Raw genomic sequence first — 20,304 nt, 5'->3', positions numbered from 1 at the left:
CGAAATGAAGTAATATATTTAGTAAAACGAAGAAGTGGTGGACAGTCCTGCTGTGGGCCTACAGGAAACATGCAAGCAACAGTAATACACCATAGAGCAACATCAATGCCGAGGTCAAATCTATAAACCACTATGTTGCAAAGAATACATTATAGCGGTACGGGGCATTGTACGAAAGCGATTTGAAACTAGCCGCTAGCCGAAGAAGTTCCAAGTGCTGCCGCAAGAGAGCCCCGGCGTTCACCCCGCCCTATACTCTCCCAGACGCGCCGCTGACAACCTGCACAACGCGTCTTAACCGAGTTACGTATGTTTGTACTCGTCGCCCCTACTGCGAGAGCATTTCGCTCCCAAATCTTCGTAGAGAAGAACTATGGAGACATTCAAAAATGTAAATAAAAATCACCATCCGCAGGTACTAATTTAATGGTCTTCATATTATCTAACTTCTAGTCTGACTCCCGAGTCAAAAGTCTATTAACTATCAGCAGATGATCGAGCAGAGTTTTAACGCACTACGGCTATGGAGCCAAGCTCTACATTCGGGAGACGAATGGGTTCGAAACCCACTGTTGGCTGTCGTGAGAATGGTTTTCTGCGGTTTCCCATTTTCACTTCAAGGCAAATGCCGGGACAGTTCCTATTCATAGGCCACAACAGATTCCTTCCACCTTCGTACCCAATTTCATTCACCATCATTCATTTCATCTTCATTAGCTCCTCAACTGAGGTTGGCGTCAGGAAGGGGCATCGCGCCGTAAAATATACTATACAATATCTCACCTCATCCCCGACCCCGTATCAGGTAACGGGATTAAGGGGATGCCATACATACATACCATTAGATGGAAAAACTGAGTTAAACTTTCAGAACTGTCAATAATAATAATAATAATAATAATAATAATAATAATAATAATAATAATAATACAAGGGTTAACGTTAATTTACCTGCTGATGGGCGTAAGACTGGCTGTGGCAGAAGTCTGGGCCGAAAGACGTCCTTTAACGCACAAGTGGCCCAGGTCAGCCCCATTTATGGGGGGAAGTTAATAATCCGAAGCCACGGCTGTCTTAGGAACAATGGCGATTTCCTTTCCTTCGAACAGACCATTTGATAAGATGCGAAATCCAACCTCAGAAAATTCTACTGAAGATGAAAGTCACCTTTCAACAATTTTCCTGCATTTACACAGGGAAAAATAATGATGCAGCATTAAAGCAGTTTCACGTATCGATTTCTGTCGGATAAATTATTAATAATAATGTTATTTGCTTTACGTCCCACTAACTACTTTTTTACGGTTTTCGGAGACGCCGAGGTGCCGGAATTTAGTCCCGCAGGAGTTCTTTTTCGTGCCAGTAAATCTACCGACACGAGGCTGACGTATTTGAGCACCTTCAAATACCACCGGACTGAGCCAAGTTGGGTTCAGAAGGCCAGCGCATCAGCCGTCCGAGCCACTCAGCCCGGCGATAAATTATTGGCTGGTTTTTCTGTGCAGATTCATTGTAATACAAGCGACCGTAGCCTGCATTACAAATCACTATTGGGTCTTTCACGAACTGAGAGAGATCGTAATCAACCTACATTATCCGTCGTGTTCCCTGGACTGAATGCACTCCGTTCTAGATCCCTTTCAACATGTTTTTAATTTGTGACGACCCGCAATCGAACCCGCTTCAACCGGGTGAGAAGCTAGTATGCTAACCAGAATATACGGAGGCTTTTTAGGAGATATATAGTGAAGAAACATCAGAGACTATGGGGGTTTACCAGGAAATGTCTGTTTCAGAGCGTAATAGGGATGTCTCAGAAAGTATGGTTCCAAATCCAGTTAACTAGTTGCACAGGAAACTAGACAGTCTTAATCTGCTTAGAGCCAATCAATGGAAACGAATAATTAATGACGGACACTGGTGTTCCTTCATGCTATTCTACGGTCATTAACCATCCTATGACATCCCGCGACATTATCTCGATCAAAATCAAGATTTCATAAGTCATCGTTGCTACTATGTACCACTCTCGAAACATAAGGTTTGAGAATGGAATAAAAACTGCCTCGTATAAACTTATAGACCAATATGACATGGAAGGAAAATGAAAAAAAAGGGAGAGAGAGAGAGGGAGAGAGAATACTAAGACTTGGGCCATGAAGGTGAAGGGCAGGAGATAATATTGTATGTTATTTTATATATGATGACAAGGACATAATGTGTCACCGACTACACAGTCCAATATTAATGCTCCAATTTATACCGCATACGGTATTAACACCTACCCGTCAGCAGGACTACAGAGGTAAGCGAGCCAAGTAAGGTGTATTTCTCAGGAAATGTGATAAATAAGTATCTTCACCGTGCCTATCAGCTTGGAGTTTGTAGATGCTTATAACCTTATTGATAAAACAAAACACACAAAACAAGCAACGGTTAGTCAATTACCACAGGGTAGGTAGTGGGCCTGATAATTATCCTTATACCTTTGCAAAGACAGAAAACTAGAAGGAAAATATATCCCTTTCTCACAGGCAAGTTCACGAGCGTCTCAATACTTACGTGCCCGAGTATCCATTTCTTTCAGCATTTCTTTTTCTGGCGCAGAGTTGTTCAATTAACGTCACAATCGGCCGGTTCATGACACCACATTGCGTTATGATGCAACCTGTCGATGCTACACATCGAGTATGTATGTAACACATACATGCAAGAGCTTATTTCAAAGAGTCAGCTTCTTTCAAAGGCAGGTGAGTAATTGTGCTGAACAATAATGCTGTAACTTACAACCAGACAATGATAAACTGCTAACTGGCTGAACGATATGAAATCCTATAATAATAATAATAATAATAATAATAATAATAATAATAATAATACCTATCTGTATCGGTGCGACGTAAAGCAACTAGAAAAAAATACTTGCTTTACATCCCAGTGACTACTTTCACGGTTTTCGGAGACGCCGAGATGCCAGAATTTAGTCCCGTGCCAGTAAATCTACCGACAGGAGGCTGACGTATTTGAGCACCGGACTGAGCGAAGATCGAACCTGCTAAGTTGGGTTCAAAGGCCAGCAACACAATCGTCTGAGCCACTCAGCCCAGCAAAATCCTACAATGCTGAATTTGGTTGACAGAATGCAGTACATGCTAGGTCTCACCAGCAGTTCTTTTTGTTTTCTCATTTTCACACCAGGCAAATGCTGAGACTATTTTCATTAAGGCAACGGCTGTTACCTTTCCAGTCCCAGCACTTTCCCAAACCCAATGTCGTCGAAAAACTGTGGGACAACAAACCACAAACAAAACAAGCAAAAGGAAAGCTTGCAGTTTTATGTGGAATACGACCCAGGAAAAAGAAAAGATACGGGAAATATTTATACTCTTCCTCACCAGGAAGCACCCGAAATACTACTCTACTGGATAAGGAGAGCAGTAGTTATGGAGTTCTTTATAACAATTGGAGAAATTATCTGAAAGATTCAACGCTTTGAAATCTCATGAACACTCGAAAGGACTTCGAGCTTTTAGGCACCAGACCCGTAACAGATTCGAAGGTACACTTACATGCATCCAGTGATGAATACAAAGAAGGGATAATACACTGACCCGACTAACTAGGTATTGGCCACTGCGGCTAGAATCCATGCACATACTTTACTTTTTTCATCGGTGCTCACTCTTTGGCACCGATAAAATAAATCACTGAATGAGAACGAATGTTAAATATTATAAATCGTGGGGATTTTCAGAAATTCAGTAAACTATGTGACGTTTAATTGAGACTGTCCTCATAATTTTGAGTCTATTCGATACCCTGCCTCCGTAAAACAAAACGCGCATAAAAGGAAACATGCACTCAAATAATACTGAGTATTATAAGGGCTACCTGAAATCATTATTTTCGTCGTGCCACACAGAATATGCTGACGAACTCTGCCACTTCCTTAGGTTCAAATAATTAGTTATCTCCTTGTGGACGCGTTAAACAGACATGCGGTTCAGCCTCTAGCTCTTGATTGTTTGAAGGTAGGCGTCTCAATGTAGAAAAGTAGCTTTCTGCTGAATGTGTGGAAACTGGTATCGTAAGAATCTATCTAATAAATATCAGGCGTTCTCTACTACAAAACGAACACCACTATCTGAAGCTTTGAACTAAGGTAACTAGTCCGATGCAAAGAGGAACTGTTTACTTACTAGAATGTTGAACTGGAGATTTATATGCTGAATCGGAAATTAATTTCACTGGCTTCTCAATTCGGTTTATTGTTCTACTTTGAATGAACTGGTTGCGAATGTCATTTTACCATTGTCGGAAGGAGGCTAAATACAAGTGGTAATTGATTCTACTACAGAATTTTAAAGTATAAATTTGCAAGCTTAACAGGGAAATATGTTACAATGCAGAAGGACAAAATGGGTGTACAGCGCCCATTAAATCTCTCAGTAGGGTGCTTGAGCCCCGGAGCACCCACGTAGTCTGCGCCTATGACTTCATGGACCCACTAATAAAGGCGGCCTCAAACCCCGAAGATTGTCAAAAACATGCTCATGGATTTTCTCTTCATTTCCAGGAAAATGCTGGGAAGACACACTTTTCTCAAAGTCAAAGCTGTTTCCTTTCCACCCTAGCAATACAGCAAGAGATATCATGATGTGTTAATTAAGTCCACAGCACCGTCACTTAGTTACATTCCTTGATCAATTAAAGCAGCGAGCTGGTACGCAGAGGTATCACATACGACTGAACAATCTGTGTGAAATAAGACGACACTATAATACACACTAGTAGATTGGATCAAAGCTCAGTCTCATTTAATAATTAGCACCTCGTTATATTACCGAATCGCAAATGATTTGCAAGCGTACGCTGATATTAAATCACCATCCCAGCTCATTTACATTGAATAATTCATTACACGCGGCTTGTCGTAAGTGAATCGTAACATGGATATTAAAACAATCAATCGATGAACTGGCTAGTCATAACACTTCGACCGAGAACGAACTAAATTATGATTACTGTTGTCCGGCTCCATGGCTAAATGGTTAGCTTGCTGGCCTTTGGTCACAGGGATCCCGGGTTAGATTCCCGACAAGGTCGGAAATTTTAACCATCATTGGTTGATTTCGCTGGCACGGGGGTTGGGTGTATGTTTCGTCTTCATCATTTCATCCTCATCACGACGCGCAGGACGCCTACGTGCGTTACATCGAAAGACCTTGTCCTGTGACACTCCCGGCACTACAAGCCATACGCTTTCATTACTGCTGACCATAACCGAAAATATCATCGCACTGGCTTACTCTCTTCTGTCTGCACCGTGCTGCTTTCCGTTGCTTCGTGTTTGCGTTATTAAAATAAAAACCCCGAGTACTTAATGAGGTATGTACTACGATAATCTGTATGCCTAGGATGTCCATATTAGTGTATATGCAATTAGGTGGGATTAAGATCGGAAAGGATGCGACCGAAGATTTTACTTGTCCATCTCAGCATTTGCCTTGAGTTGAATTGGGAAACCAAGGGGGATCAAACGCACTCCTAAATATTTTAAGAGAGATCACCAGGGATGGTGATTTTTACATTTTGAAATCAGAAATTTAGTATTATAATTTGTACATGTAGCGTGTTGAAGGTTCATTCGTTTGCAATTTAGCGTGTCAACGCGTTTTGAAGGAAATATAGAATCTGAGTTAATTCCGATAAATAGACCAAGGTAATATCTCATTATAAAATGAGAAATTAAAATCGTATTTGCACAGAACTAATCAAAATACATTAAGTATAACAAAAATGTACATTTATACATTATAAGAAATATATAACATAGAAAAAATTGAAGTCATTTTCATGAATCAGTGACACTGTTGAACATACCTGTAAGTATTTACCCGTCATCAGTGTTCTATCAATTATAATTAAATTATATTTATGGAGATTTGATTTCAGCTATAATTAAATTATATTTATGGAGATTTGATTTCAGCATCTACAGGTTCTCTCATACAAAACTAAGACCGAACGCACGGTGTTTGCACTCTGAGCTACGGCTGCTGCCTCAGACGAATTTATGTCGCGCGCGGCCACCTTGTTTTAAGCGCCTGCAAACTCTTCCCAAATTGTAAGAAGGGAATCTTCCGCTGTATGAGCAGGGGCTGAATCTTGTTGAAACCACACACGCAATGGGTTTTTTTTTCGTTAAATGATGGAGGAACGGCGTCAAAATGTCATCTTGGTACCTCTCTGCATTTACTGTCTCGAAAAAAAATGGGCCCAATTATTCGCTTTTAACTAACAGCACACCAAACACCAATCTTCCTATCATAATCAGGGACTTCATAAACACTATTAAGATTCTTCTGCACACCAATAGCGAGAGTTATGACTGTTCACACGACGACTAAGTTGAAATCAGAACTTTTACATACGAAAATACGGTGTTGCAATAATAACTTTCTCACCACGTTAACAGCTGATATTCAGACTGGCGACTGATGCTTGCCAGGTCGAACACGTGCGGGCTGTTTGCTATGCGCACGCCTTCCATACTGCAGCTTATGTATCGGAGAGTAAAGACGCAGCTTCGACGGTCTTAGATTATATGAGAGACACTATACTTTGTTGGTGGAACTCCAAATCCATTGCAGAGCTGCTTGGGCAAACTCTGGATATCTGAGCTTAATCTTTCTTTCTTTCTTTCTTTTTCTACCGCTTTCCCACACACCTGCGGGGTTGCGGGTGCGAATTGTGTCACACATATGTGGATTTGGTCCTGTTTTACGTCCGGATGCCCTTCCTGACGCCAACCCAATATGGAGGGATGTAATCACTATTGCGTGTTTCTGTGATGGTTGGTAGTGTAGTGTGTTGTGTGAATATGAAGAGGAAAGTGTTGGGACAAACACCCAGTTCCCGGGCCAGAAGAATTAATCAGAGGCGATTAAAAACCCCGACCCGGCCGGGAATCGAAACCGGGACCCTCTGAACCGAAGGCCTCGACGCTGACCATTCAACCAATGAGTCGGACGATATCTGAGCATTTGCGGGCAGTCAGTTCAAAGGGGCACGCATGTCTTTTTGTTGTTGGCAAATCAGTTTCCGATTTATATTGCATTTTAATATAAATTTCTCTTTTTGAGTGAATTTCGCATTCTATCGTGCCAAAACACATTAAAAGTGGTTTACAGGTCGTGAAAAATGAAAATACAGAAGTATCATCCTTTAAAAGCAGTTCGCGTAATATTGCTGTTGCAAACAAATCACAAACCCTAGAGATAATCATTTATTTCTTTTTGCTAGTGGTTTAACGTCGCACTACGACGAAGGTTTTCGGTGACTCAAGGATGGAAAATGGTTAAGATTGGGAAGGTATGATCTTGAGGCATAGCTGCGCCATTTGCCTACTGTAAAAATGGGGAAACTCCGAAACACAATCTTCAGAGCCGCCGACGGTGGGGTTAAAAATAAATTAGACACTCCAGGAAAATTACTGTAACTAAACTTTTAAGCACGACCCAGTACCATGATCTGGAACTTGTAGGATCTCCTAAACACACAGCCCTTGGTAACCATAGCCCATTTCTCATGTAATAATACGTGATCCCACCACTTCCCATGATGTGTCAAAGGAGTTTATTTGGAGGATAAGGGGGGCTCGAAAAGCCAATCAGCAGCAGAATGGGGATTAGCCAAGTACGGCCGATATATAAATCTCCAGAGAACTGCACTCCCTTTCTTTCCTTCTTACTACAACAAGCTCATACATTAGATAGCTTTATGCCAGATGATCAAACCTTCTGAACAATGCTGTGGACAATTATTACTTAGGGTAAGGAACTCGAGGAGCGGGGATGAGCGACCTACTGTATAATGAAAACCCGGAATATGACAAAACTCGGCATATTACTGTGACAGTATCCAAATTAAACCGAAAATAGAACAATGTGAGTTGGTTTCCCCACACACAATAAGTACCTACAGACATCTAGTTCATGTTAAACTTGGGAATACGTACATTCAACAGTAACTGACTCATCAAAATTCCAATGTATCAGTACATTCAGAAACAAGCCAAGGGTACTAATTAATTGCAACTAAAGCCCATAGTTACTATACAATTAGATACTACTGTACATTGCAGAGAGTTTTTCCTTCGTTTGACAGCTGACCATTAACCTTCAACAGAAAGTCAGCAAACAGTACTAGCAACATTTCTGCCTTAGTTTAATACTTTATAATCTCTTCTTCTCAATACCAAAACGCGTTCAAAGAACTATCAATAACTGAAGAATACCGGAATTCTGCATTGAAAGACAGCGAAGATGCTAGTGAACAATATCGCGAAAATGTGGCACTATATGCTCTGCACAAAAGAAGAAAACAGTGCACGTATTAAACTAGTTCACTAGTTAGCTTCACAGGACAAAATTCAAAGGATGTAAATGATATCGGGAAAAGACAGAGCTAGCACCCTGCCACCGAGTTATACACCTGACACAATTCAAGAGAATACATTTCGATTACAACTTCGTTGTTTGAATAGCTAAATTTAATTAACCGGAATTCGAATTGTGACCATTATAATGAACAACGACGCCGCTATGCTCTGATAAGCGTCCTAAGGCTTCATTCCAGGCGTAACGACTATTTCCCACAACTCCTTTTGATACAACAAACTCTCATGCTCAAACGCATGCCTCTTAAGTCAGGAACTAGATATTACAAGCAATTTTAGTCTAGAGGTATCAAACACTCGTTACCCTACTGACGAAATTAAGCAGTTCTCACTCACAGTGAATGATTACTAAACTCCCTCCCCAAAGAAAGTATAGGTATATCGTCATGTTTGTAAAACATATTTTATTACAAGTTGATTTACGTCGCACCGACACAGATAGGTCTCACGGCGACGATGGGACAGGAAAGGGCAAGGAGTGTGAAGGAAGCGGTCGTGGCGTTAAGATACAGCCCCAGCATTTGCCTAGTGTGAAAATGGGAAACCACGGAAAACCATCTTTAGGGCTGCCGACAGTGGGGTTCGAACCCACTATCTCCCGAATACCGGCCGCACTTAAGCGACTGCAGCTATCGAGCTCGGTGCCTGTAAAACAAATTACGTATATATGACAGGGTAATCACGGAAAATGCCAGGTTTTCTTACACTCCAATGCACCTAAGCAGTAATCGATAGCCGTTCTAAGAGAATGAATTTCAATAATATATAATATAATTTCGTGTGGTTATTGCTAGCCGTGCGCAGCCCTTGTAAGGCAAACCCTACGATGAGGGTGGGCGGCATCAGTCATGTGTAGGTAACTGCGTGTTATTGTGGTGGAGGATAGTGTTATGTGTGGTGTGTGATTTGCAGGGATGTTGGGGACAGCACGAACAGCCAGCCCCCGGCCGGGAATCGAACCCGGGACCCTCTGAATCGAAGGCTGTCGGCGCATGGTTTTTTGGGTACACCGCCGCTCGCACAGCACTTTGGAAATTGCAAATCTGATTTTTAAATATTGGTTTAGGTCCTAACAACATATACAAAATTCAGAACGACCGGACCCGTTGCAAGCACGGATGTACATCTTGACTGGACTAGTAGGGCGCTCGGTTGCTGTCATGAACAGAACGCCTTGCCACGGTCTCCAACGGCTTCCCGACATTTGGCAAAATAATTTGCAGACTACTACATTGAAGGAATTTAATGCAATAGTAGTAGTTAGTTAATTAAATATTGCGTTCTATCAGTATTGCCACTACTTTACTTACAGCTCCTGTAGTATATTATAATACCATTATATTCCGCCTTACTGTTACTTTGCTATATACTATCTTCGAGACTTTGTGAAGGTAACTGGATGACCTTTCACCAAAATGTTTATCACACCAGTTGGACGGATATTTTTGCATCTATCTATCTATCTATCTATATATGTATATTAAAAAGGAGCAAGGGAGAGCATGCACAGCAACTAGAGGAGCCCGAGATTGCCTGGATGCTGCGCCCTCAACATAAATCAAAACAAACTACCAACGGCAGAGGCTTTTACGCTTTCACATTTCTCTCGTTATTTGCCTTCCTTGTCATGATATACCACGGGAAATATACTTCAGTTTGTGATTCCATGAAATACCCTCGTCCACTAAGTACAATCCTGAGTAATGTAACCTCAATCTTTCATGCATCCCAAAGAACAGACGATGTTCCACAGTTCGAACCCTTTTTAATGTATGACAAGGTTTTCACCAAGTAAATTAAGAAGACAATTCCTCCTTGAGTCCCCCTTGTTTACAGACGTTTTAGACACTCAGTTTTGTCCTTGATGGACATTTTACGCGTACAAAAGTAAAAGTAATACCGTACGTAACTAGTACTTTCCATCCTATCTACTGAAACAGTACTCAACCATTTTCCCAATACGCCTTAAAGTACTTGTTCGTTCACCTATCTTGCCTATCCTTGACTACTGTGTATTCATGCACATAACTCAGCAGAGTAATAAGAAACTAGACAGGACATTAAATAGCTGCATTTGTGTTATTTTACCGAGCTCGATAGCTGCAGTCGCTTAAGTGCGGCCAGTATCCAGTAATCGGGAGATAGTGGGTTCGAACCCCACTGTCGGCAGCCCTGAAGATGGTTTTCCGTGGTTTCCCCAATTTCACACCAGGCAAATGCTGGGGCTTCCTTCCCATTCCTAGGCCTTTCCAATCCCATCGTCGCCATAAGACCTATCTGTGTCGGTGCGACGTAAAGCAAATAGCAAAAAAAAAGTGTTATTTTTAAAATACGTTATAATATGGTAGTCAAACACTGTATTATAGGAAATCATGGCTTCGATTGCAAGACCGTCGTAAACAGCACTCCTCATCTCTTCTCGACAGAATACTAATTCAGATGAACCAGATTAACTTTCGACTTATTTTAAATTCTCACATCAAATAATCAAAGTACACGATCGAAGTCTAACATTGAATTGCAAGATAGTAGGGCATCTCACAGTACACTTCCCATTAGTAAAAGTAACCAAATCAAAACCTGGTCACCATTTTCAAAATCAAGATCCACATCCCTCAGTTTCTGATTTCACATATATCCGAAGATTCAGAGATTGTAATGAAATGAAATGGCGTATGGCTTTTAGTGCCGGGAGTGTCCGAGGACATGTTCGGCTCGCCAAGTGCAGGTCTTTTGATTTGACACCCGTAGGTGACCTACGCGTCGTGATGAGGATGAAATGATGATGAGGACGACACATACACCCAGCCCTCGAGCCGGCGAAATTAACCAATGATGGTTAAAATTCCCGACCCTACCGGGAATCGAACCCGGGACCCCTCTGACCAAAGGCCAGCACGCTAACCATATAGCCATGGAGCCGGACTAGAGATTGTAATAAAAATGCTATATGAAATGACGAGCTTACCATGTTTCTCCTGTGAGAACCGTCCTTATTTTCTTAAAACCGTTCAGAAATTTCTATGAGATATCCAAAATGATCGTCAAGCGTTAAGTGCACACATCTTGCAAGTGTCCCTGGGACCAGCAACTCTGTCTGGATTTAGCCTAGTTTTACTGTCTTCCCTGACGCCAACCCTACGAAGGCGAAATATTGAGTGTGTCTACGGTGGTTTGTTGTGTGATGTACTGTGTGAAAATGAAAATATGCGTTACGACTAACAGACATCTAGCCCCGAGCTAGATTGATTAACCAGACAAGTTCAAATCCCCGACCCGACCAGGAGTGGGGCCCGGGGACCTCTGAATCGTTTGCCTCTTGGAATGTACAGGACTGGTAACTTGCTGCAGTTGCAGATTATACAACCCTTTTGAAACAAAAATTTAATAGGGTTAACTACCTCCTCTATACCATAACCTAGCTCAGGAATGTGAGTACGCCTGACGTCACCCGACCGCCAGCCAGTACTGAACAGCGCAGCAAACAGGCTGTACAAGGTCGCTACGCGTAATAGCCAAGCTAGTCACTGCGTGAAAGCAAGCACGAAGAATAGATAATACATGAAAAATCTCAGCAGTGCTTCTCAATAGTACATAGAGATTCTGTTCAAAACATCAACCATGCACAGCACAGGAAATTCATAACCTCGAAGTAAATACAGTACCTCAACGAGGAAAAATCTTTTAAAATGTATGTCGTTGATGGAAATTCTTGAGTTCATTTTTACCTCGTATAATAATAATAATAATAATAATAATAATAATAATAATAATAATAAGAATTCGATATCACATTTTTATGAACGCGATTAATAACTTTTTTTTTGCTAGTTGCTTTACGTCGCACCGACACAGATAGGTCTTATGGCGACGATGGGACAGGGAAGGGCTAGGAGTGGGAAGGAAGCGGCCGTGGCCTTAAGGTACAGCCCCAGCATTTGCCTGGTGTGAAAATAGGAAACCACGGAAAACCATTTTCAGGGTTGCCGACAGTGGGGTTCGAACCTACTATCTCCCGAATACTGGATACTGGCCGCACTTAAGCGACTGCAGCTATCGAGCTCGGTGATTAATAACTCACCATCTGCGTTGTCAAAATTCACTGAAGGTAAACGAGATCAACTGGAGATTACTACAGCACTGCATCAGTACAAGTCGTATCTAGGTATAGAAATAAAATTATAATTTTGTCAGTACACTTCCCAGTTTCGTCCCATACTGCACTGTGTTTTAATCTCGGATTAGGTGTATAAAAGTACAAAGTTCGATTTTTTGTCCACCTGCCTCTTTGTTAAAGCCTGGACAGAATATCGCGAAACTGGGTATCTAAGTTGATGAACAGCCGGATTATGTACAATGCTATAAAATACAGAGCTCTCATTTTACGAGGGCCGGGCTGAGTGGCTCAGAAGGTTGAAGCGCTTGGCTTTCTGACCCGAACTTGGCAGGTTAGATCCTGGCTCAGTCCGGTGGTGTTTGAAGGAGCTCAAATACGTCAGCCTCGTGTAGGTAGATTTACTGGCACGTAAAAGAACTCCTGTGGGACTAAATTCCGGCACCTCAGCGTCTTTGAAAACAGCAAAATTAGTTAGTGAGACGTAAAGCCAATAACATTTTAGGAGGAAAGTTCGCATCATTCTGCATGCGGTCGACTTCCCCCTGCCACGACCGCAATATGGAAGTCATGTGTACAAGAAACAGTTAGTTGCTTCTACCCACCTGGTGACCATGATGGTTAAGACGCCAAGTCTGACACCGTGGGTAACAGGTTCGTGTCCAGTTGGAAAACTTTCACCATCAGAACTTTAGCCGGCAGGCGTGGTGGTTTACAATTTCTAATCACTGGATTGAGTACCAAACTCTGGATCCATTCCAAACCTCTCCACAGTGTTCATATGGAGCGAGGGCATGTACCGCTGTTGGTAATGATTCGTCCGTCGGATCAGGACGTTAGACGGCTTGAGCAGCCCATTGGTGTTATTCGAAACGAGAAGGCTATGTGCCGACATTGTGTTTCACCCTCCCTCCTTAAATATCGTCTCACACCCAGACACTCAGAACGCCCATAGGTATCAAACAGAAAGACCTGCAACAGGCGAACCGAACACACATCCGACAGTAAAAGCCAAAAATCTTGCTTCCGAGAGTTGTACCGGTACGAGTGTGTGATTTGTCTATGTAGTAATTAATCAATTGGGAAATGAAATAGGCCTATACGGTCGAATAGGGAATTTATTTGGTGGATTGTTAACTGAAAAAAGATAACTACAGAAGATGCGAGGGCATTCCCTCGTAAATATCCTGATTAGCATCCCTGCAGAATCTTGCGTGTGGAAGTGAATGTAAAAGTGGCTTACAACAGGTTCGGTATTTTTAATGCTGTAATAATATTTCAATTCGTGGACTTATTCTGTAGTTGCTGAATGTCTTTATTTGCCGGCAGTAACGGAATACGCTCTCCACCGGTGCAAGTACGACACGTGGGAAGTGTGAGCCGGAGTTCCGTTGTAATCTAGCTTCCTCGTCTTTTACACCTGCCTTCCCACGCTGCGAAGTTTCCTCGTAAAATGAGAGCACTGTCTCTCATACTGTACAGTGGCATTGCAATATTGAGATAAAACCAGAAGTACAGATTTACATTCATATTAGTTGTAGGCCTATCGAAAAACGGTACAAGATAGAAGTTGTGTAATATAAAAATATCGAAATAAGACAAACATTAAGGAACGGCCACTCGAACAAAGAGGGGAAAATGAATCATAAAATGGGAGGCTGAAAGAAAGTCAAGGCCTCGAATTCATGAACATCGCCGAGGCGGAAGGAAACAAAATGTGATTACTTTATATGCCCAAGTTCCTAAAAGTAATCAGCAATAACATTACACTGACTATCATTGTTCGTTGAGATGTGCTTTGCCTCTTCTGCGTCCCTCATATCCGCTAGATGCCAATACTGCCGCAATCACAAAAACTCAAAAACAAGAGCTAGAATAAAATGAACACGATAAGCCCTACAAAGAACCTCGATTTGGTAATAAGATCCGGAGGCAGAATGGCGAATTCCTCAACAGATTATTAGTAAGGAAAATATGGAAATTTCGACTGAACAATGTTGTTGGCAGTAAATATGGTCAGTAGTATGGGGGCTGAAATTCGGGACCTCCAGTTTCAAGTGATGCCACTTCTCTCCAGATCCCTACAAGTAGAAATATTCTCAATATCACTAGGCTAAAAATTATGTGCGGTTTCTTGTTAGGATAGTATATGTTGACAAGCCGCGACTGTCAAGAAACTGCCCATACTAGAAACTAATTTTCTGAATCAATTCCCTAGGGCTGATACATTAAAATTCTAAACGTTTAAATTACGAACTCCGAGAGTGTGACTTCCTCCCTTCACAACACAGTACTGTTATGGTATTCAGTCTGCAAGATTCCGTGAATTAACTAATTGCTTCCACAGCTAGTATTGTAGTCTCACTTAGTTCCACATCTCTTACCATTAAAAGCAGAGTCTAACCATCGTCGTCTTGGTTTCCCTAACCCTCCACGTTTCTCCTAGGTAACTTATCCTCTTCCATCATCTCGCATTACCCCACCACCGAAGCCGGTTTATCTCTACAGCTTCATCCAAGAAGTCAATTTCTAATTCAGCCTCTTCCAAGTACCCTCTTCCCACTGCTCCCACCTGTTGGTATCATTCATTCTCACTACGTTCATATCCGTTTCTTCGAACTTACGAATAACATATCCAGTGTCCACCCAGATTTCACTCCCGTACAGCAAAGTAGAATTGAAAGCTGAACGTAAAGATAGTTTAGTCCGAGAGTAGACCTCTTTCTTGCAGACTAACGTTAATCGCTACTGCGAGCCCACTGCATTAGCTTCACGTAGTACAACACTATCCTGGGAGAATACTAGAAGATCCACGTAAAATATGAACAATAAGGGTGAACGATTACAGTCTAGTCTAATACCTTTAATTACTTTGAACCAAGAACTCATTCTATCATCAATTCTCACAGCTGCCCCAATTATCTATACAAATGCGCATAATTGCCTGTAATAACACACCCCCATAATCCCTCAGTACGGCTAATACATCAACGAACAACAAACTTAACAGCCCATTCCTCTCGTAGCATTTTCCAATTATTTGACATCCGATTTACTCTCTACCACCGGCTGCACCTTCCTTTTCCAAAATACCTGTAAACATCTTATCTGTATTGATCAATGAAATACATCGGTTGTTCTTACAATCATTCCTGTTTCCTGGCTTATAGGTAGGTGCAATTACTGCGTTCGTTTAATCAGATGTTACCTTATATCTCATGCTAATACAATTACTTTATTGAAGTAATTACATCCCTGCCATGGGCCGATAACCTAGATATTAGGCCCCTTTGAACAACAATCATTCCTACCTTCAATCAACCACCACTGATCTGCATTCAGGGCTGTCACCCTGCTGGCAGATACCCAAAAATGATTGAAAAGTGATTTCAAAAAAGTTGGTCGCCTATGCATTACCACATTATTCACCATTTCATACATAATTCAATCTACTTTTGCTTTATGACTACATATTTTATTTAGCATACTTTCCACTTCCTCAATAGATTATGATGTTGGTATTATCAATAATAATCGGCAATCCTAAATGACAGCAGGTTCGATCCTAGCTCAGTCCGGTGGTATTTAAAAGTGGTCAAATACGTCGGCCTCGAGTCGCTAGATTTACTGGCACGTAAAAGAACTTCGGGACAAAATTTCAGCACCTCGGCGCTTCCGAAAACCGAAAAAAAATAATGGTACGTAAACCCAATAGCATTATTTATTACTAAGTGACAGCGCAGGGATTCGATCCCGCAACTTTCAGCCATACAGGCGGTATGCTATTAAAAGAAAAGATGCAAAATGACTAATGAAAGGCGATACTTGCGATGTCCTGAGGAAAATGTACATGGAAAAGAGGCACGGTGCCATACGAGTGGAGCAGGCCCTATATTTCTACAACTCATACTGGAGGTTATTTAATCGCCAGGCATTTTGGTTTTCGAAGTGCAGTACCACACTAGCATTTGTCTGGAGGGTATGTCAGGAAGTGCGATCGTCTCGGCTCGTGCTGGAAATCAGAACGAAATCTAGGGAGCTGGTGGCCTCGTTACCCTACCGTGAGTTTAATCTACAAATCCATAGTTTTACGGCAGGAAACAAAGCAGCCCACATTACCGACGTCATGGTTAATTAGCAGGGCGTCATCAAGGAAAATATACATCGATGCAGGGCACCTACTGATCGGAGATGGGAGTGAGAAACGTAATACGTACTATACACACTAGTAACATTTGTTAAAAATGAAATGACAAAAACGAGGACAAAATTCACATTGCAGAATTGCTTTTGTGCAGTCGTCAGAATCTTCCAAGAAACAATATTAACGATGTTTCCCCATCAAAGGTATGTTGATCGATATGATACGGACGTTTTTTTACACAAAATACCACGGGCAAACTTTCAGGGGTCGATTTATTTTATCTCCAAATGGTGTTAAAAATAATTCAATGAATGATAAAATCGGCCAACGGTTATGTACTAGACACAGAGCGTGGAACATAGGTTAACAAGATACTTAGCCTGCAGACAGGTAAAATACTAGCTATACTCCAAACCTTAGCATCTTTAATGTCATAAGAGAAGAAAAAGTTGCAAGGATTCTGCGGATAAAAACGGCGTGTCGATGTTCGGCAATCTGCCAGGGTATTCACATTCAAACAAGTATGATCTAAGCTGAACAGCGCTCTTTTATTATGATGAAAAATTTAGAGCAAGGTGATACTTTTCAACTCAAAGTTAGTTGGGATGGAAACTGGTATGACGTCAGGGAACGGACTGACTCACAAACCATGAAGTTGAAAATGTGATATGAGTAAGTAATACGCTTTGCCATCTAACGCCTGTCATACAAAGACACATGGTATCGTGACTAACAGCCGTTACTGTACCCGAGATAAACTCGACATCAGCTCACGGTACTTTAGAGAGTAGAAACATCCTCCTAATGGTCTGTGTAAAATGGTGAGATTGGAGAAAGCATGTAGGATCGGAAGTATTTCAAATGTGTTTGATAAACTAAACTTCCCACGGGTTCCACTTAAAGAAAAGGCCACTGTAAACTATACAACTGAACACACCTGTCATCAGCTACACAAGACAACTTGCTCCTATGATATATGTATATGCGGCAACACAGCAACGTTTTGCATAGTGCCATGAACAGTATATTATGCCCCAAATTATTTACAGGTCACTAAAACAGCAGTCATCACAATATCAAAGACAATGGGAGCAAATATGTTTGCTTGAAGGAGACCAACAGAAAAAAAACGTAATTTATTCCCCTCTACATGACTCTATAATGAAACGAGGAAAAATACTCTGTTACACCTTGATGTTTTTCATGTTGTGTGGGGAGAGTAATTTTAAAGTGAGTGAGGATTTTAACAGCATTAATTTATTACTTTCATTTCACCTGATTCATGAGTATAAATTGCACCATTCCACAAAAATTGTAATAGAATAGTAACGATTGCAGTAACCTCATTATTTTACTCCATAACATTCACTAATTCATAGTATAAACATTTATTCACTAATTCATAGTATAAACATTTATTCACATCTCGAAACTATCGGTAACAGTGTTTTCAAGCAGTTCAAAATGTAGCACACTGCTATTTTCTTGGGTTCTAACGTAGGTGAAATATCCATAACGATATAACTAACATTCGAAGCACTATCAATTTTTCATCTTTTGCCTAGCGGGTTGTGCAATGTCACTTATCGGCAGCGTTTCACATTGAAACAAAGGAGCACCACAGAATTTCTTGTATCAACGTTCGATCAGGCCCATAACGTATTTTGCTTCACCATCTCGTGACTTGTCAGTATTTTCAAGATTAAATCGTGATGCCCAGGTCGGCACAGGGACAAAACAGGAGGAAACTGTACTACGTAAACCACTGACGTTCAATAGAAATGCATCTTATTTTTAGACTGATAATTATAGCATAAAATATAATCACTACACAAGGTAGATATATCGACACAATGTAAACCTAACACTTTATAAGTAATTCGTTCAGAATATCTCCTTACGGATTAAACTGTGCAACTTATTTTATAGACGGGATTTCTACATTAAAATAGATTAAAAACAGAAAGACAACTTAATTTTATAAGCATCCATTCCCATAACCGTTCCTGTCAACAAAATCACCCTTAAAATCTAAGATAATAGAATAAGACAAAAACAGTTGACTCAAACTAAGACCCATGGCGAATAAATATGGGAATTTAGTGTCTATCTCAAATGTACTCCTGATATGTAAGAGACGCAGCATTGTATCTGCCCCAACATATCGCCATTGCGCCTGAGAAAACCGATATGTAAAATATTTAAGCATAGAACTTCGGCTAGTAAGGTTCTATCACCTGTATCCTGTTCTATCGTGCGAATTATTTTAAAGAATTTTCGCTCTTGATATACGTGCTGCGGGTCAGTATTTCTCCCGAAACATTATCACATAGCGGTTTTCGCAGGCGCAACGACGATATATCAAGCTAACCCCTCAATAATGGGACAGCCATAATTAACTAATACATAGTAGTGCAGAGTGAAGAAGTGTCACCTGTACATGCCTTGAGCTGATGACACTGATTCAAGCCTCACTGCAACCATGAAGTCGATATGTACACTTTCACGTACAATATCATACGCACACATTTTTCGGCGGCAACGCATGGTAATGCCTTAATAGATCATTCCTATATATGAGGGTTGAAATCGGATCCGGGCCATTAGTTTATAGTTTCCAGCATCCGATCACTCCCAAATTCATATAGTGGTTTATGCATATTAAAAAAAATTAAATAAAATTACGATACGCAACACAAATAAAGGCAGATAGCGCACACCGTATTGGTTAAATTGCGATAAATATTAATGCATTAAACAATAGCTTCATGACGAACAGTACTACCAATCCAACATCGTGAACCTAATGAACATCTTCAAATGAATATGGTGAAGATTACACCTACGGTTGGAATCAAGTAATAGAAATATTTCTATCTCAAATATTGCAACTATACATGGATACAAATTGAATTACTCGATAACTTAATAGAACAATATATGAAGATATCACGTCGCGAGTACAGGCAATTCTACCTTACTGGAATCCCCGGGGCGTCTATTAAATAACAATGGCTGGTTTGTTAGTTTCTGCAGTCGTCCTCGGAACGTGTTGTCCTTGATGCAAGTACAGTTCCAGACAAAGCACGGACCAATCAGACTGCAGATTGCTACCCTCGCTATAGACTATCCAAATTTCTCACTGATATCTTAACACGCTATACTGCTGAAATTTGCAGGTACAATGAATCAAATCACAGACAGTTTAAATAACCCTTGAAGTAGACAAACACAGGAAAGCAGCATGTTTAAATTTAATTGGCACGATATTGGTTGGATAATGATGTGCTAGCGGAAGCGAAAACAGCCCGCTTAGCCTCGTTATGACAGTTAAAGCTGACGCATCAGATGGACAGGTATGAGGCAAATGAACTACGGTAGTTCACTCGAAAACAGCGGACGTAGCTCAAGACGCGATATTAAAATAATAACAATTAACTTCCGCCAGTGCCATATTGCCGCTCCGCTGCCTGGAAGTTCGCGCCACAAATGGGACTGTCACGCTCCTGCCAAAAATGACAAGCCGAATGTCCTACAAGGGTATACATTACAGCACCGCTTTAATAATCATAATACTATCGTTCT

This window comes from Anabrus simplex, chromosome 2 (assembly GCF_040414725.1).
Source record: "Anabrus simplex isolate iqAnaSimp1 chromosome 2, ASM4041472v1, whole genome shotgun sequence".
Taxonomy (NCBI): Eukaryota; Metazoa; Arthropoda; class Insecta; order Orthoptera; family Tettigoniidae; genus Anabrus; species Anabrus simplex.
This window is presented reverse-complemented; position numbering follows the sequence as displayed.